The 15,233-nt window shown below is 40.6% G+C and overlaps 1 long non-coding RNA gene across 1 annotated transcript; it reads left to right on the top strand.

Annotated features, from left to right (window-relative positions):
• Positions 1–2,862: 2,862 nt before the first annotated feature.
• LOC120524686 lies at positions 2,863–14,755 on the top strand. The gene is made up of 3 exons (XR_005632824.1): positions 2,863–2,938; positions 14,180–14,369; positions 14,556–14,755. It is a non-coding gene; the product is annotated as an uncharacterized LOC120524686 (long non-coding RNA).
• The last annotated feature ends 478 nt before the right edge of the window (positions 14,756–15,233 follow it).

Below are 15,233 nucleotides of genomic sequence, written 5' to 3'. Positions count from 1 at the left end.
ATAGTGCAGTTTCAAAGTTCTTCATTAAATAAATAATCCATAAAAAGAACGTGGAGGCTAAAACAACAATAAGAAAAAAACAATCCTTTAAAACCAGAGGTTAAAATCTTCTCTAGGATGCAGTCTTAAAAACAATAACAAATCCGGTGCATCGTTTATTAGCGTCTCACCTGCTTATCCCGTTTGGGCCAAGCAGCAGGCAAGACGCTCTCTGCAGCTGCCCTCCTCTACACTTTCGCGAGACTGGAGACCTCCCGATCCCTGACTCCGGTATGGCACTCATCCCAGTCCCCGAGACTTGGTTTCCACCAACGGCCAGGTCGCCCACGTTGGGGATTCCAACCACCAAGTCTCCCGACGCCTTTCCGTGGCTTCTCTGCGGCCAGTCGCCTTCCTTGGTCACTCCCGCTACCTGATCGCTCAGCTTGAGTGACATCCAACTCAAACGTCTGGGTGTTGGCCTAACACCCAGCTTCCTTACAGCTGCACTAGATCGTGCGCTCACCACACGCACACACCGCCTGTCCGTCTCTCTTGCACCACATGCTTCCTCGCTCCCTGTAAACTCCATCCTCTTTCCTCATCTCCTCTCTCCATTTTTCCCCTTCAACCGACTTGCGCTTCTTTTTTATAACGTGAGGGGCCATCACAGCTGTAGCATTAGCCACGGGAGCAATCACGAATGTGGGCAGTTCCTCACCAGTGCACACGGTGAGAAACGCCCACATCGACGACTGCCCTGCGGCTCGCCACAACATCGCCCCCCCTCACGAAGCCACCTCGGGTGCGGTGATTATTTAAAAATGGCCTTTGCTCAGTGAGCTGTGGACCCATAACACCACATCCAGCTTAGCCATTAGCCAAAAAAACAAGCTCATTGAATTGAGTAGTGGAAAGTGAAAGAGGCAAGTTTCAATTCGCATACAGTTTTATGAAAATTGATGCTAAAATTAATTTTGCTGTTGATTTCACAATTGTGAAAAGTAAACTCACTAATACCTTGCAAGTACCCTTTCCAGTTTCTTGATTCCTGCAGGAGAAGGTGAAGACATACGCGTTCCAATTGTGTGGATTTCAAGTCTCTTTTCTGTCTCAGTTGCATCTTTAGGATTGCATTTATTAAGATTATCATCATAATTGGCAAAACTACGAGAATACATCTAACTGTTCACAAAAATGTCTACACGTGCCAGGAAATGAGTCCGGTGTTTTTATTTTTCTAGTATTCTTTTTTTTTTTAATTAGTCCACTAAATGCCAAGCAGATGCATATAGAATTAATGCATGTTAATACCTCCTGACAGGTGACAAAGACACAGATTTTACTGGAAGTTTTCAAGAATTTAAATTTGCACAAATCATTTTGCTCATCACTAATCCCAGATCTCAGCCATGCACACAATGCCAATTTTGTTCCACGGTTTGAGAAACCAGAACAACACACAGACGTGGGAAGAACATGTAAACTGCACACAGGCAGGAACTGGAAATTCAACCCAAGACTCTGGAGATGTGCGGTTGTGGCAAAAGCACCTGTGCCATAGGCTCCCCTTTTAAATGTTAGCTTTATTTATGGGTATTGTGACTGTGTGGAGGTGCGCACAAACTCCTTAAAGGCAGACAGGATTTTGTCTGGGGTGTTCACAGTCTTGTTTCTATTTTCTCCCAATAAGCTGAAATCACAATAATAGAATAGAATAATAGAGATTCAAAGGTCAAAATATCCGATTGTGATGCTTTCATCAGCCTCCCGTGTTCCTGGTTGTGAGGGTAAGACAAAACCTTTCATTCTGCTGGAATCCAGGCACTTCCAGGCAGGTGACGCAAGTGCGTTGAGAAGGGTGGAGACTACATTGAGAATTTCCTTTTTAAGTCTGAATCGCATTATTGGGGGGTTGCCTTCCAAGTAACACTTGTGGTTGGTTGGTTGACCAGTCGGCAAACATCTACCACGTCAAGGTGTACAAATTTTTGCATCTATCTAGATATATATTTCTAAAGTAATGTGGGAGCCTCTGTGTGCCAACCTAACCTGGAAAATGATGCAACACAAAATTCAAATACATCAAAAAAATGGTTTATAATCACAGGGAGAACATAAAATATTAAATCCAAACAACACACAAAGGCCCCAAGCTGTCCCAGTGGGTCTAACTATAGAAGGCCTGTTCCTTGCCTTGTGAGTGGAGTGGGCTACCCATTTTGCAAGTGTACCGCATACATCAAACTGTTCTTCTTCTCTCCAGCTAACCTCTCCCTCTCTGACTCTTTCAGTAACTCCAACTGGACCACCTGTCTGTCAATTTAGGCCAACTTCAAGAACATTGGGTCACTTTCTGATGGTTCTGTATGACTTCTCTATCTCTGGGTCATCTTCTAAACCCTCTTCTCCATTGGAGTATCTCACATGCAACAGCATCTCCTGACATCATTGGGTACAAGGCAGGAATCCTTTCTGGATGGTGTAGTTCACCATAGGGCACACTAATTACTTTAGAGCTGGTAGCTAAGATGCATGTATTTAGGACAGGGAAGGAATATTTAGAAAATACAGTAATGACATTTTAATATGCTTTTAAATATTTAAAAATTAATGTGTACACATAGCTTTCAGTTATTCCATAACTACAGTTTATACAGCACAAATGTTCCTTTCCCGATTTCAGCACACAAATTATAAATTGAAAAAGGTGAAAACAATGAGATGTAAGGCTGTGTTTGCTAGGAGTGAGTCATGGTGAGCCTTGAGTTGCACATTTCACTGTAGACCACGCATAGAACAATTAAGAATTTGCATGTGTTGTAGTTTGAGTGCAAATGCATCAGCCTTTCAGTCTCCATGTTAAACATGATGATCCTTCAAGAAAGCCGCATAATGAAAAATGCATCCTTCTCCAGGTCAGCTCACTGCTAACATAAAATGTGATTATTAGAAAACGGTATGTAGAGAGATGAGTCAATCAAAAGGTTATTACCATTTGCTTATGATAAAAGGTGTGTTTTTTTCAGAGAGCCAGCATGTAATTTGTTTTTTATTAGCATATGTACAGTCATGCAGGATGAAAATGAGCCTGAAATCAGCTACAACAAAATCCAAATGAATAAGGGAACATACTTAAAAAATACCATTGGCATGAACAGAATCCGATGGAAAATGTGATCTTTGCTTTTATTTAATTATGCTCCTTACTTTTCTTTTTAAGTCAAAAATAATTGTTCTATGTAGACAAAAGTCATGGCTAGAAAAGGTTTGTGAACTGTCAAAATTATCTGTATTCCTGCACTGAATGTATTCAGGCCTAATAGATAAAGATATTCTGATTAAACATTTCTTTATTGAACACATTTACTGAATCTGTTTATCTAGCTAAGGATCTGTAAGAACCTGGAGTGAATTCTGGGGGACACTCACCGTTATGGGACCAATTTAGATTAGATTAGATTAGATAGATAGATAGATAGATAGATAGATAGATAGATAGATAGATAGATAGATAGATAGATAGATAGATAGATAGATAGATAGATAGATAGATAGATAGATAGATAGATATTTTTAGTAGTCTCTAATTAATCTAAAATGTGTTTTTAAGGCGAAACTGCAACAGAAAAACGCACACAGACAGGGTGAGAAGCCATTACTCCATTCCTTATCAAACCTGCTGAAACCCACACATCAGAGTTGTAGTACTCTGTGCCATCTGGGCCATGTGTTCTGTGCATGGATCCCAATGCCCCAGTGCAGTGTTAGGGACATTGTAGTGAAACAAATGGTGCAATCCTCTGAGACCCTGACATTTTAATAAAAGATCCCTGGGCATCTTTTAAAAAGATTAGGGCATTTTCTGATGTCCTAACTAATCTCCCCACCTTGGCCTTGTCCATTCTGGCTTCCTAATCATCCTCTGTCACCACCTAATAGCTCATGTGTGGTGAGCGGACTGGCCCATAAATGGGTGGCGTCGCATCATCCAGGTGGATGTTACACATTTGAGGTTCCTTGGATAATCTGTTAACTTTAGTCGTGTGCAGCCCTCTCAGAGTAGCCCCTATGCAAAATGAACTTAGTAATTATATTCTCCTATTTATTAGATCTACTAATAAATTACCTAAAGACTGGCTTCTGCTAAAAAACACACATCCATCTTCTCATATAACATGGAAATTCATCAATAAATAACAACAACAACAAAATGTAAGCATGTCATTATTGCCATTGTATGCCACTATACTCGTCAAGTCAAGTGTCAAGTGGCTCTGTCGTCATGCATACACCATATTGCAGCATACAGTGGCATGAAATAACGTTCCTCAGGATTAGGGTGCAGCTTACACATAAACACAACAAGTTCAAGACAAGTAAAGAAGTATACTATACATTAATAAATAATAGTTAAGTGAAAAAATAGTAATAATTAAAAAAAGATACAGCAATACTGTGACCAGATGAAAGCACTTAAACGCGGACAGTGAGAGACTTACTGGCTGAGCACTATAGAATAGTTTGGAGCAAAGTGAAACAAATGAGCCAAGTGGCTTCAGATGGCTGCCTGGTGATTACAGCTGAAAGCAGGGGATTTGGCCAAAGGCAAACTGAAAATAGAAAGTGCGGCTGAAGGCATGAAGAAGATCCTAGCCAGATGCCCACAAGTGCATGTCACCCTTTGAAACTTATTTATTTCCAGTACATGAAAGTGCAGCTTATTGCTTTATCACTTGTTTAAGGTTCCAATAAACTGAAAGTGGTAAAATACAAAAATAATATTGCTTCAAAGAACTATAAGATAATGTATGATTTAAATAAAGTATTCATTTTGTGCAGTACAACCAAAATAGGTTTCAGCTCCACAACCCAGAATTTGACATGAGATGGGGTCTTCGGAAATATTGTGAGTGACTAAAGAGACCAAAAGATAATAATGTTAAAAGGAACTGTAGTCATGCCAGGTAAAAGGTAAAAAAAGGGGAAATCAAAATAAATCAAACAAATAAAACAATGGGGCAAAACCAAAAATCAAAGTCAAAATACAAAAAAGGAGAGCCAGAAAACACAAAACAAACAAGTACTTGGCCTACTTGGAAAGCAAACTAACTGACACTAAGAGATTTATTTATTTTTTATTTGCAACTGATACAGGGGGGCAACTGATGATGTCATCAATATGATCTGCAGTAACACGATCTGTCAATCATGGTGTATAAATAATAAGCAGAGCTCAATTAGCACAAAAATAATGTGTATTAGGGTGGCACGGTGGCACGGTGGTGCAGTGGGTAGCACTGCCGCCTCGCAGTTAGGAGACCCAAATTTGCTTCCCGGGTCCTCCCTGCGTAGAGTTTGCATGTTCTCCCCGTGTCTGTGTGGGTTTCCTCTGGGTACTCCGCTTTCCTTCCTTAACTATTATTTATTAATGTATAGTATAGTTCTTTACTTGTCTTGAACTTGTTCTGTTTATGTGTAAGCTGCACCCTAATCCCGAGGAACGTTATTTCATGCCACTGTATGCTGCAATATGGTGTATGCATGACGATAGAGCCACTTGACACTTGACTTGACGAGTATAGTGGCATACAATGGCAATAATGACATGCAGGTAATTGTCTCGTGTGTGTGTGTGTGCCCTTGTGGTGGGCTGGCGCCCTGCCCGGAGTTTGTTTCCTGCCTTGCGCCCTGTGTTGGCTGGGATTGGCTCCAGAAGACTCCCGTGACCCTGTAGTTAGGATATAGCGGGTTGGATAACGGATGGATGGATAATGTGTATTATAATGGGATTGGTTTGAGAATATATGTATCTATGTATTCTTTCAGACAAGTATTATTAAAAAACACTAAATAAAGGAGAAACGTGAAGTCAACTTTGCAAGGAATGTCAAGCTTGGACATTACTGCCATGGTGAAATGTGTAATTTGCTGTAGTTGGCAATTGAAGTTTGCAGATTAGCAGTAGAGACTTGACCTCAGTTTGATAGCACAGTGTTTGATCAACCTCATTCAGTGTTCGACTGGGATTTAAAATTGGTCATGGACATTTATTCAGACAGGGTTGTGACAGTCAGACACTGGGCACCACCAACCCTTTACCCACTACCACTTCAGTGCATGCACATGTAACTTTCATTACTGATTTGTAAGTTGTACTGCTCTGAACGAGAAAGGCAGCACTAGTGTTAGAAAAGGACCAGGAGGTAAGACATGAAACAATCGACAGGCATGATTTGCAAACAGGAAGTCAATAACACGATCGTCAAAACAAATCCTAGTCAAAAGCTGTTGCACTACAATCATCATCAACAACAACAACAACAACAACAACAACATTTATTTCTATAGCACATTTTCATACAAACAGTAGCTCAAAGTGCTTTACATATTAAAGAATAGAAAAATGAAAGACAATTATAAAACAAAATAAATCAACATTAATTAACATCGAATAAGAGTAAGGTTCAATGGCCAGGGGGGACAGAAAAAACAAAAAAACCAGACGGCTGGAGAAAAAATTAAATCTGTAGGGATTCCAGACGATGAGACCACCCAGTCCCCTCTGGGCATTCTACCTAACATAAATGAAACAGTCCTCTTTGGATTTAGGATTCTCACGGAAGGGCTTGATGATGATGATGGTCACGTAGACTTCTTCCTTTTAATCCATCCATCATTGTTGGAGCATCATGAAGCTTTGAGTAGGTGGTGGTGGCGCAGGCCACCACCACAAAGAAACCGGAAAAAGAAACAGAAGAGAGAGTTGGGGTCAGTACAGATTTTAGAGCCACCATGAATAGTTATTTTGAGGAAATTGAACATATAGAGTATCAGGATTAAGTTAAAGTGAAGTTATAAAAAGGCCATATTAAAGTAATGTGTTTTCAGCAGTGTTTTAAAGTACTCCACTGTATCAGCCTGGCAAATTCCTATTGGCAGGCTATTCCAGATTTTAGGTGCATAACAGCAGAAGGCCGCCTCACCACTTCTTTTAAGTTTTGTTCTTGGAATTCTAAGGAGACACTCATTTGAGGATCTAAGGTTACGATTTGGAACATAACGTGTCAGGCATTCCAATATGTAAGATGGGGCGAGATTATTTAAGGCTTTATAAACCATAAGCAGAATTTTAAAGTCAATCCTGAATGACACAGGTAACCAGTGTAGTGACATCAAAACTGGAGTAATGTGTTCGGATTTTCTTTTCCTAGTTAGGATTCTAGCAGCTGCATTCTGCACTAGTTGCAAACGATTTATATCTTTTTTGGGTAGTCCTGAGAGGAGTGCGTTACAGTAATCTAGTCGACTGAAAACAAACGCGTGAACTAATTTCTCAGCATCTTTCAGTGATAAAAGAGGTCTAACTTTACTTATGTTTCTTAAGTGAAAAAATGCTGTCCTAGTGATCTGATTAATATGTGATTTAAAATTCAGATTACAGTCAACAATCACCCCTAAGCTTTTTACCTCCGTCTTGACTTTTAATCCTAATGTATCCAGTTTATTTCTAATAGCCTCATTGTATCCATTATTGCTAATCACTAAGATCATCAACCAAGAAAACTCTCACAAAGTACACACTGTCTATTCTCTTTGTTTTCCTCTGCAAACATTATCACCTTTATACCTGCGAAACTGTGATGTTACACTTGCTCACTTCTGGGATGTTTACCTAGCAACACGGTGACAAATGCTCCACGAAACGGCAGCACTTGTGATAAACAATATAGCGTCACATAGAGGACGATAAAATAGTTTTTACTTTTAAAAAATAACACTTTGTGGATGTTAACTAATGTTAAATTTAGATCTCATGTGTTAAAACTACAGTATATATATTTGTTCAGTAATCATGTCAAGAAAGGTCCAAAAAAATTAAAGGAAAAAGCAAATCTATCTTAATAAAAGGCTAAGTGTCTGTCCAGTGGCTAAGTTTCTGTCGTTCCAACAGATGGCGCATCACAAACATTAACACTGCTTATGCCAGTGGTTCTCAGCCTCGGCCCTGGGGACCCACTGTGGCTACTGGTTTTTGTTCCAACCAACCTCTGCTTTTAATTGGACTGCTGGCCTAATGAAGTGATCTGTTATTACCCAGTTTCTGAGCTTTGGAGTCAGTGTAAAAATTACAAAACTTGATTACATCTTGCCTGAAGAAGAGGCCTGAGTTGCTTTGAACGCCTGCATATTGTAAATTGTTTAGTTAGCCAATAAAAGGTGTCATTTTGCTTGACTTCTCACTGCAGTATTTTACTAAAACAGCATTCTTACATGAAGAACTACCATAATGGACTCAGTTTAAAGGACTCACTTAAAGCAGTGTCCCCTGTAGTGAGAGTCAGTGGTGTTTTCTAGGGTTGGTGCCATCCCAGTGCGGCGAATTAAAACCCCCACAGGCCCCTGGGTGACTTGATGAATATAGTTCCTTAACAGACAGTTGATCGTATTTGGTAATTCCCTCTGTTAATGGCTTGCAGGCACTCAATTGTTTCATTAAGCGGGGTGTGGGGTCCCCCTTGATGATTTCATCCCGCAGACACTCGATGAGCGTGGCGTAGGGGGTTCCCTAATGGTACTGACATCTGATCATTTCATCAAACAGAGTGGGATTGGGGGTCCCTTGATCCCTTGGTGATTTTACCCCATGGACTTTCGATCGTTTCATGGAGTCATGGAATGGGGGCCCCCCTTGGTGATTGCAGCCCAAAACACTGCATAAAAATTTTATTGACAGCCATTTGGGTGTCATCTCCTCTAATGGTGTCACCTGGTGTTGTCTGCAACTCCCAAAGTGATGCAACTGGTAAGGAATGCTTGAATAGAAAAAATGCCTTCTATGGAGAGAAGAATGAGCTGTACGAGAACATGCTAATCGGATCCAGGAATAAGTTGTGAACTGTTTATCCTATAAATTTAAACGTTTACTTACAGACATTTCATTCTTGGAGCAATGGGCCATGGGACTTTTAGCTTAGTACATAGTATATATTTTGTCTCAGTGTATAACTCACTATCTAATTCTGGCTCCATGTTGCAGCACACATTAAGTTCAAATCCTTGATGCTTGCCTGCAGTGTAGCCAATGGGTCAGTGCTTGTGGAGACACTTGTGAGGCCCTGTGCTCTTTCTTGATCACTCAGGTCTGATAGTGAACGATGTCTGGTGATGCCACCTCTGCATGGCATCAAATCTCAATCCCAACTCTTGCCACATATAACTCTTAGCTGATGGAAAGAGCTGCCCACCACCTCCATCCAGACTACTGGCCTCCTCTCTGTGTTTAGGAAGCTTTTGAAGATTATCCTTCTAATTGGTAATGGTTATGGCATGTACAGGTGCCGGTCATAAAATTAGAATATCATGAACAAGTTGATTTATTTCAGTAATTCCATTCAAAAAGTGAAACTTGTATATTAGATTCATTCATTACACACAGACTGATGTGTTTCAAATGTTTATTTCTTTTATTTTTGATGATTATAACTGACAACTAATGAAAGTCCCACATTCAGTATCTCGGAAAATTAGAATATCAATTAAGACCAATGCAAAAAAAGGATTTTTAGAAATGTTGGCCAACTGAAAGGTATGAACATGAAAAGTATGAGAATGTACAGCACTCAATATTTAGTCGGGGCTCCTTTGGCCTGGATTACTGCAGTAATGTGTTGTGGCATGGAGTCGATCAGTCTGTGGCACTGCTCAGGTGTTATGAGAGCCCATTTTGCTCTGATAGTGGCCTTCAGCTCTTCTGAATTGTTGGGTCTGGCGTATTGCATCTTCCTCTTCACAATACATGGGGTTAAGGTCAGGCGAGTTTGCTGGCCAATCAAGAACAGGGATACCATGGTCCTTAAACCAGGTACTGGTAGCTTTGGCACTGTGCGCAGGTGCCAGGTCCTGTTGGAAAATGAAATCTGCATCTCCATAAAGTTCGTCAGCAGCAGGAAGCATGAAGTGCTCTAAAACTTTCTGGTAGACGGCTGCGTTGACCTTGGACCTCAGAAAACACAATGGACCAACACCAGCAGATGACATGGCACCCCAAACCATCACTGACTGTGGAAACTTTACACTGGACCTCAAGCAATGTGGATTCTGTGCCTCTCCTCTCTTCCTCCAGACTCTGGGACCTTGATTTCCAAAGGAAATGCAAAATTTACTTTCATCAGAGAACATAACTTTGGACCACTCAGCAGTAGTTTTGTCTTTAGCCCAGGCGAGACGCTTCTGACGCTGTCTCTTGTTCAAGAGTGGCTTGTCACAAGGAGTGCGACAGCTGAAACCCATGTCTTGCATACGTCTGTGTGTGGTGGTTCTTGAAGCACTGACTCCAGCTGCAGTCCACTCTTTGTGAATCTCCCCCACAGTTTTGTTTCACAATCCTCTCCAAGGTGCGGTTACCCCTATTGCTTGTACACTTTTTTCTACCACATCTTGTCCTTCCCTTCGCCTCTCTATTAATGTGCTTGGACACAGAGCTCTGTGAACAGCCAGCCTCCTTGTGCAAGGTGTCAATGGTCGTCTTTTGGACAACTGTCAAGTCAGCAGTCTTCCCCATGATTGTGTAGCCAACAGAACTAGACTGAGAGACCATTTAAAGGCTTTTGCAGGTGTTTTGAGTTAATTAGCTGATTAGAGTGTGGCACCAGGTGTCTTCAATATTGAACCTTTTCACAATATTCTAATTTTCCGAGATACTGAATTTGGGACTTTCATTAGTTGTCAGTTATAATCATCAAAATTAAAAGAAATAAACATTTGAAATACATCAGTCTGTGTGTAATGAATGAATCTAATATACAAGTTTCACTCTTTGAATGGAATTACTGAAATAAATCAACTTTGTCATGATATTCTAATTTTATGACCAGCACCTGTATGCTAAGTGAATAAATGTGAATGTAAACTATAGTCAGTTTAGAACTCAAAGGCCAGTGTCCAGTCCCTAGGGAACTGAAAATAATACAGACAAATACTCTTAACAAGGTAAGGTGTTCACACACACGTTCATGACTAACACTTTTAGGCTGAGCCATCCACCATCAGGGAGACTAGTCATTTATGTATGGGTAACATTCTGGGGTCTAGGACCCCACATGGGGAACATCACATTAAAGACTTATCACCTGAAGCTAAAGAAGAAGACAGAAATGCCTGCCTGCTTCCTTAAAATGCTGAAAGTCGCCGACCAGGGTGTGGCACAATGGCCCTAAAATGGTTCCACCTTCAACTCCATCTCACTATATCTCCAGCTTTTAACTGGATGGGAGCAGTTCCCTGTACATCTTCGTACAAGTGCAGCAGTTACCGTGGGCAGTGTGCTCCTGGGCCTGCATCACCAGCCATAACCTCAGTAAGAAATGGCAATTATCCCACTCCAATTCTACACAAGCTTTATTTTATTTAAAAAAGACCAACTGAAAGCATGTTGTTTTTACAATGTTACAGTTAAGACAGGGAAAAGGAGACACCTTGCTGGTTTCTGAAAGCTCCCACTCACACATAAGTGAAGCTGGTTAAGTGATGTGCAGCCACACTCACTCTGATAATATGAGCATCCTTTTTATTTATTGGTAGTGTACACAGTCATCTAACAAGTGACGCAAGCTGCTTATGAATCACGAGTTTCAATCAGGCTATATTTAAGAAAAACAATCATCCATCTTCAGGAATCACTTTTTCTGTAACAGGGTTGCAAGCAGAAGAAGCGTTGGTTGCAAAACAGAATCTAACTCTCAATGAGATGTCAGTCATCTCAGGGCTCACCCACCCAGTATCACCAGTTAAACTGATCCCGCCCACCTTTGGGGTGTGGAAGCAAAGCAAAGTAAAATCCACACAGACACATGCAGATTGTGTAAAGTCCCCACAAATAGTGACCAGTGACGTACGGCAGCAGTGCTAATAATCACTACGCCAGCATGCCAAGAGCAAATATTACTTTAAGAAGAGGCAACATAAAGTTACAATTAAAGTAGGTGTAAAACAGGATTATAAGCCTTTAAGTGACAAACTGACTCATCCTGAAATGCAATTTAAAAACCTGCAGACACACCTGTGGTTCAGTATGCAAATTCCCAGGAGCTGACTGTAACACAGCCACGCTGTTTAGTTGAGCAAAGAGATGCAGGTGAACCTTGGGTGAAACTCCGACTGGTGAGACAGGTTTGTACAGTTTCCAATTGTTCCCGGCTTAGCTCTCCCAAATCCCTGTACTTCAGATCCGTCTAACCTATAAATGGCTTACACACCCAGCAGTGCTTAAATTCCATTTTCTTTGAAACCTTGGTGTCCTGAAATATATTCTTGGAGTGACTTGAGTGAAAGGGGTCTCATATTTAAGACTGGGTCTTAAAAGGGGGCTCATAACTTATTTAATGGGAGATTCTAAGAGCAGCATATAATGTAAGAGGTGGCAGTTGTTGTGTAATAACAGATAGTTAGATGTGAATGGCACTGATAGATAGATAGATAGATAGATAGATAGATAGATAGATAGATAGATAGATAGATAGATAGATAGATAGATAGATAGATAGATAGAGATTAAGGGAATACTCCACCCAAAAATTATATTTTTATATGTTACTTTCCCCATATAGTTTGTTGCAATGGCTGAGGCAAATTTTTAAACTCACGTTTTCTTCCATGAAGAAAGAGAAAAAAGTTTCTGACATAGTAGAAAGCAATAGCTACAAATGCTGTACAATGGCAAACAATGTGAAGAACATCCTTGCAAAAAAGAAAAAGAAAACGTCTCATGCTACTTGTGTTGCATAATCCACATATCAATTACCCAGTCGTTTGTACAAAATGTGAAAACACATTTCTTTTGCTACAATATTGTTAAATATGTACTTCCAGAATGATCAGCACACATCATAAACAGGAAACTAAAGCCTCATGGGAGTCACTTTTTAAAGTGAAGTCCCACCTCTCCTCTAATTCTCTGGTCAAGAGTTCTGTCTTCAATTTAAAAAGTGCCCCGCCCCAACCACTATCCAATCTAATGTTAGTAAATTTAAATGACTGAATATTGAAGGAGGACCCGCAACTTTGAACTAATGTTAGTAAACCTAGATGTTTGAGGGAACCACACCCTCTGTTCTAATATTAGTAAATCTGGATGATCAAATGGGGAAGGAGGACCAGTGCCATCAGTCTAATGTTAGTAAATCTAGAAGCTCAAAACTCCCAGAGGGAACAATGCTCTCCGATTCAATATTAGCAAACCTGGGTGAAAAACTGTCTAAGGTGGACCAGCACCTTTGACCTAATGTTAGTAAATCTGGATGTTCATGGGAACCACACTCTCCGATCTAACGTTAGTAAATCTGGATGACTGACTATTGATGGAGGACCTGTACCTTTGATCTAATGTTCATAAATCTAGACACTGGAAACTCCCTGATGGAACAACTCTCTAAACAATTCAAGAACAGGAAATTCAGTCTAACAAAGCTCACCAGTCACAGTAAACTAAAAAACATCAAGAAGAGTTTTGAACACATCTTACAATTTGGTGTCTTATGTCATGCATCTCTGTGTAATGTTTATGTGAAATTCACTCTCAACAAGTTTCCATCTGTGTCTTCAGGTTTTTGTGGTGGAGTTCATTTTAAAGACAGTTAAGATCTGTTCTACTAATTCCCTTCATAATTTTTAACGCGTCTATCATGTCACCTCTTAATCTCTGATTGCTTAATTAAATCTTCATACTTAGTTACTGACTAATATGTTTTTAAAAGTGTTCAAGATTTTTGAATTGCCCTAAATATATATGGTAGGCAGGGTGGCCTGGAGGACTTTGAGCCACAAGGCTGCTGGACTCTTTATGTGACCACGTGCTCATTTGTAAAAAATACACAAATAACCGTACTTGTCATTGCCTTCAGTGCAATGACTACGCAGACTACGCAGACCCTCTTCACTCATCCATTACTAGTCCATTGGGAGCATAAGCCAGTCCCAGCAGTATCCAGGAACAGATATGCACTGACCTGAAGGAACGTAAAAATAATAAACTTATTCAGTTAAATTAATTGTGTGTCTATAAACACAAAGGCTGGGATTCAACTTGCAGTTAAGGGATGAGCCATAGCATCCCCTCTTTGGTTCATTAGTTGGCCTTACCTGTCTTTATGTAGACATTTTTCTGGTCCTGTGACTAAACTACTCCTACTCTCTTCGATAGGACTCCTGTACATCAAGAGCACAAGGTAGCCACTAATCCTGGATGGAAAGCCAATCCCCCAAAAGCACCAAGTAGGCACCAACACTTGATGGGATGCTGGTCTGTCTCATGCATGAGGTGATCACCAATCATGGATGGGATGGCCGTCCAACAACAAGCAAAGAACATGATGAGAACATGAAGACTGCAGGTGGGCTGAGAATCAACACAAGCGGCCGCATGAAAAAATGGTGCATATACCCATTACCATGCTCATGTCACTATGTTGTCACGCACGCACGAGTAGGGGGCCGCGGACGGACCTTAATACGATCGGGAAGACATATGCCAGGAGGGAGTGGCGGGGTACTAACCTTTCTCTCTTTGTTTCCTACAGAAGAAAAGACACACCGCCGCCATGACTCTGCCTCCTATAGTTTCCCGCACTGCGTTCCTCTGTCCTCCACCGATGACGTCATCGATCCCATCATCCACCACGGCTCCTTCCCAGCATTCCTCTACTTCCGGCCCCTCCTCCTTAAATACTCCTCCGACGCCATCTTACTTGGTCAACTGTTTGAATGTGTTTATCAACCTTGACCTTGGATTTTTGTTATTGAAAATTGTGGATTATTTTTCAGTATACGGGGCTGGAAACCCCAAATCTTTATGTTTGCTTGTCCTTTCTTTACAATGTATAAAAACTAAACTTGGCGTAACTTTATGCACATTTTCTTGGCAGCCTCAGACCATATGTACACGTTTCTGTGTGGTTTTCCTTTTTCTTTTTATATTTGCATTCATGATGCAGGCTTTATCAAATACCCCAAAATTAACTGCATATTATGTCAAAATTAAAGCTCTTGATTGTAATCAATCTGTAGCAATATGATTGTGCATAGAATGACCAAACTATTCCAGCTACTGTGACTGCTTTAGTTTTGTTAGAAAACATTGCAAATGGAAGAATTAGAACAGAGCAGGTATTCATACTAACTTCTTGTCCCATGATGATGACTAGCTTGTACATCAATTTCAATTTCTAAGAGCTATCCTCTTGGAGCTGTGTGCTGAA

This window comes from Polypterus senegalus, chromosome 2 (genome assembly GCF_016835505.1).
Source record: "Polypterus senegalus isolate Bchr_013 chromosome 2, ASM1683550v1, whole genome shotgun sequence".
In the NCBI taxonomy this organism is placed as follows: domain Eukaryota; kingdom Metazoa; phylum Chordata; class Cladistia; order Polypteriformes; family Polypteridae; genus Polypterus; species Polypterus senegalus.
Note: the sequence above shows the minus strand (reverse complement) of the source record. Positions and strands in the feature narration are given on the sequence as shown.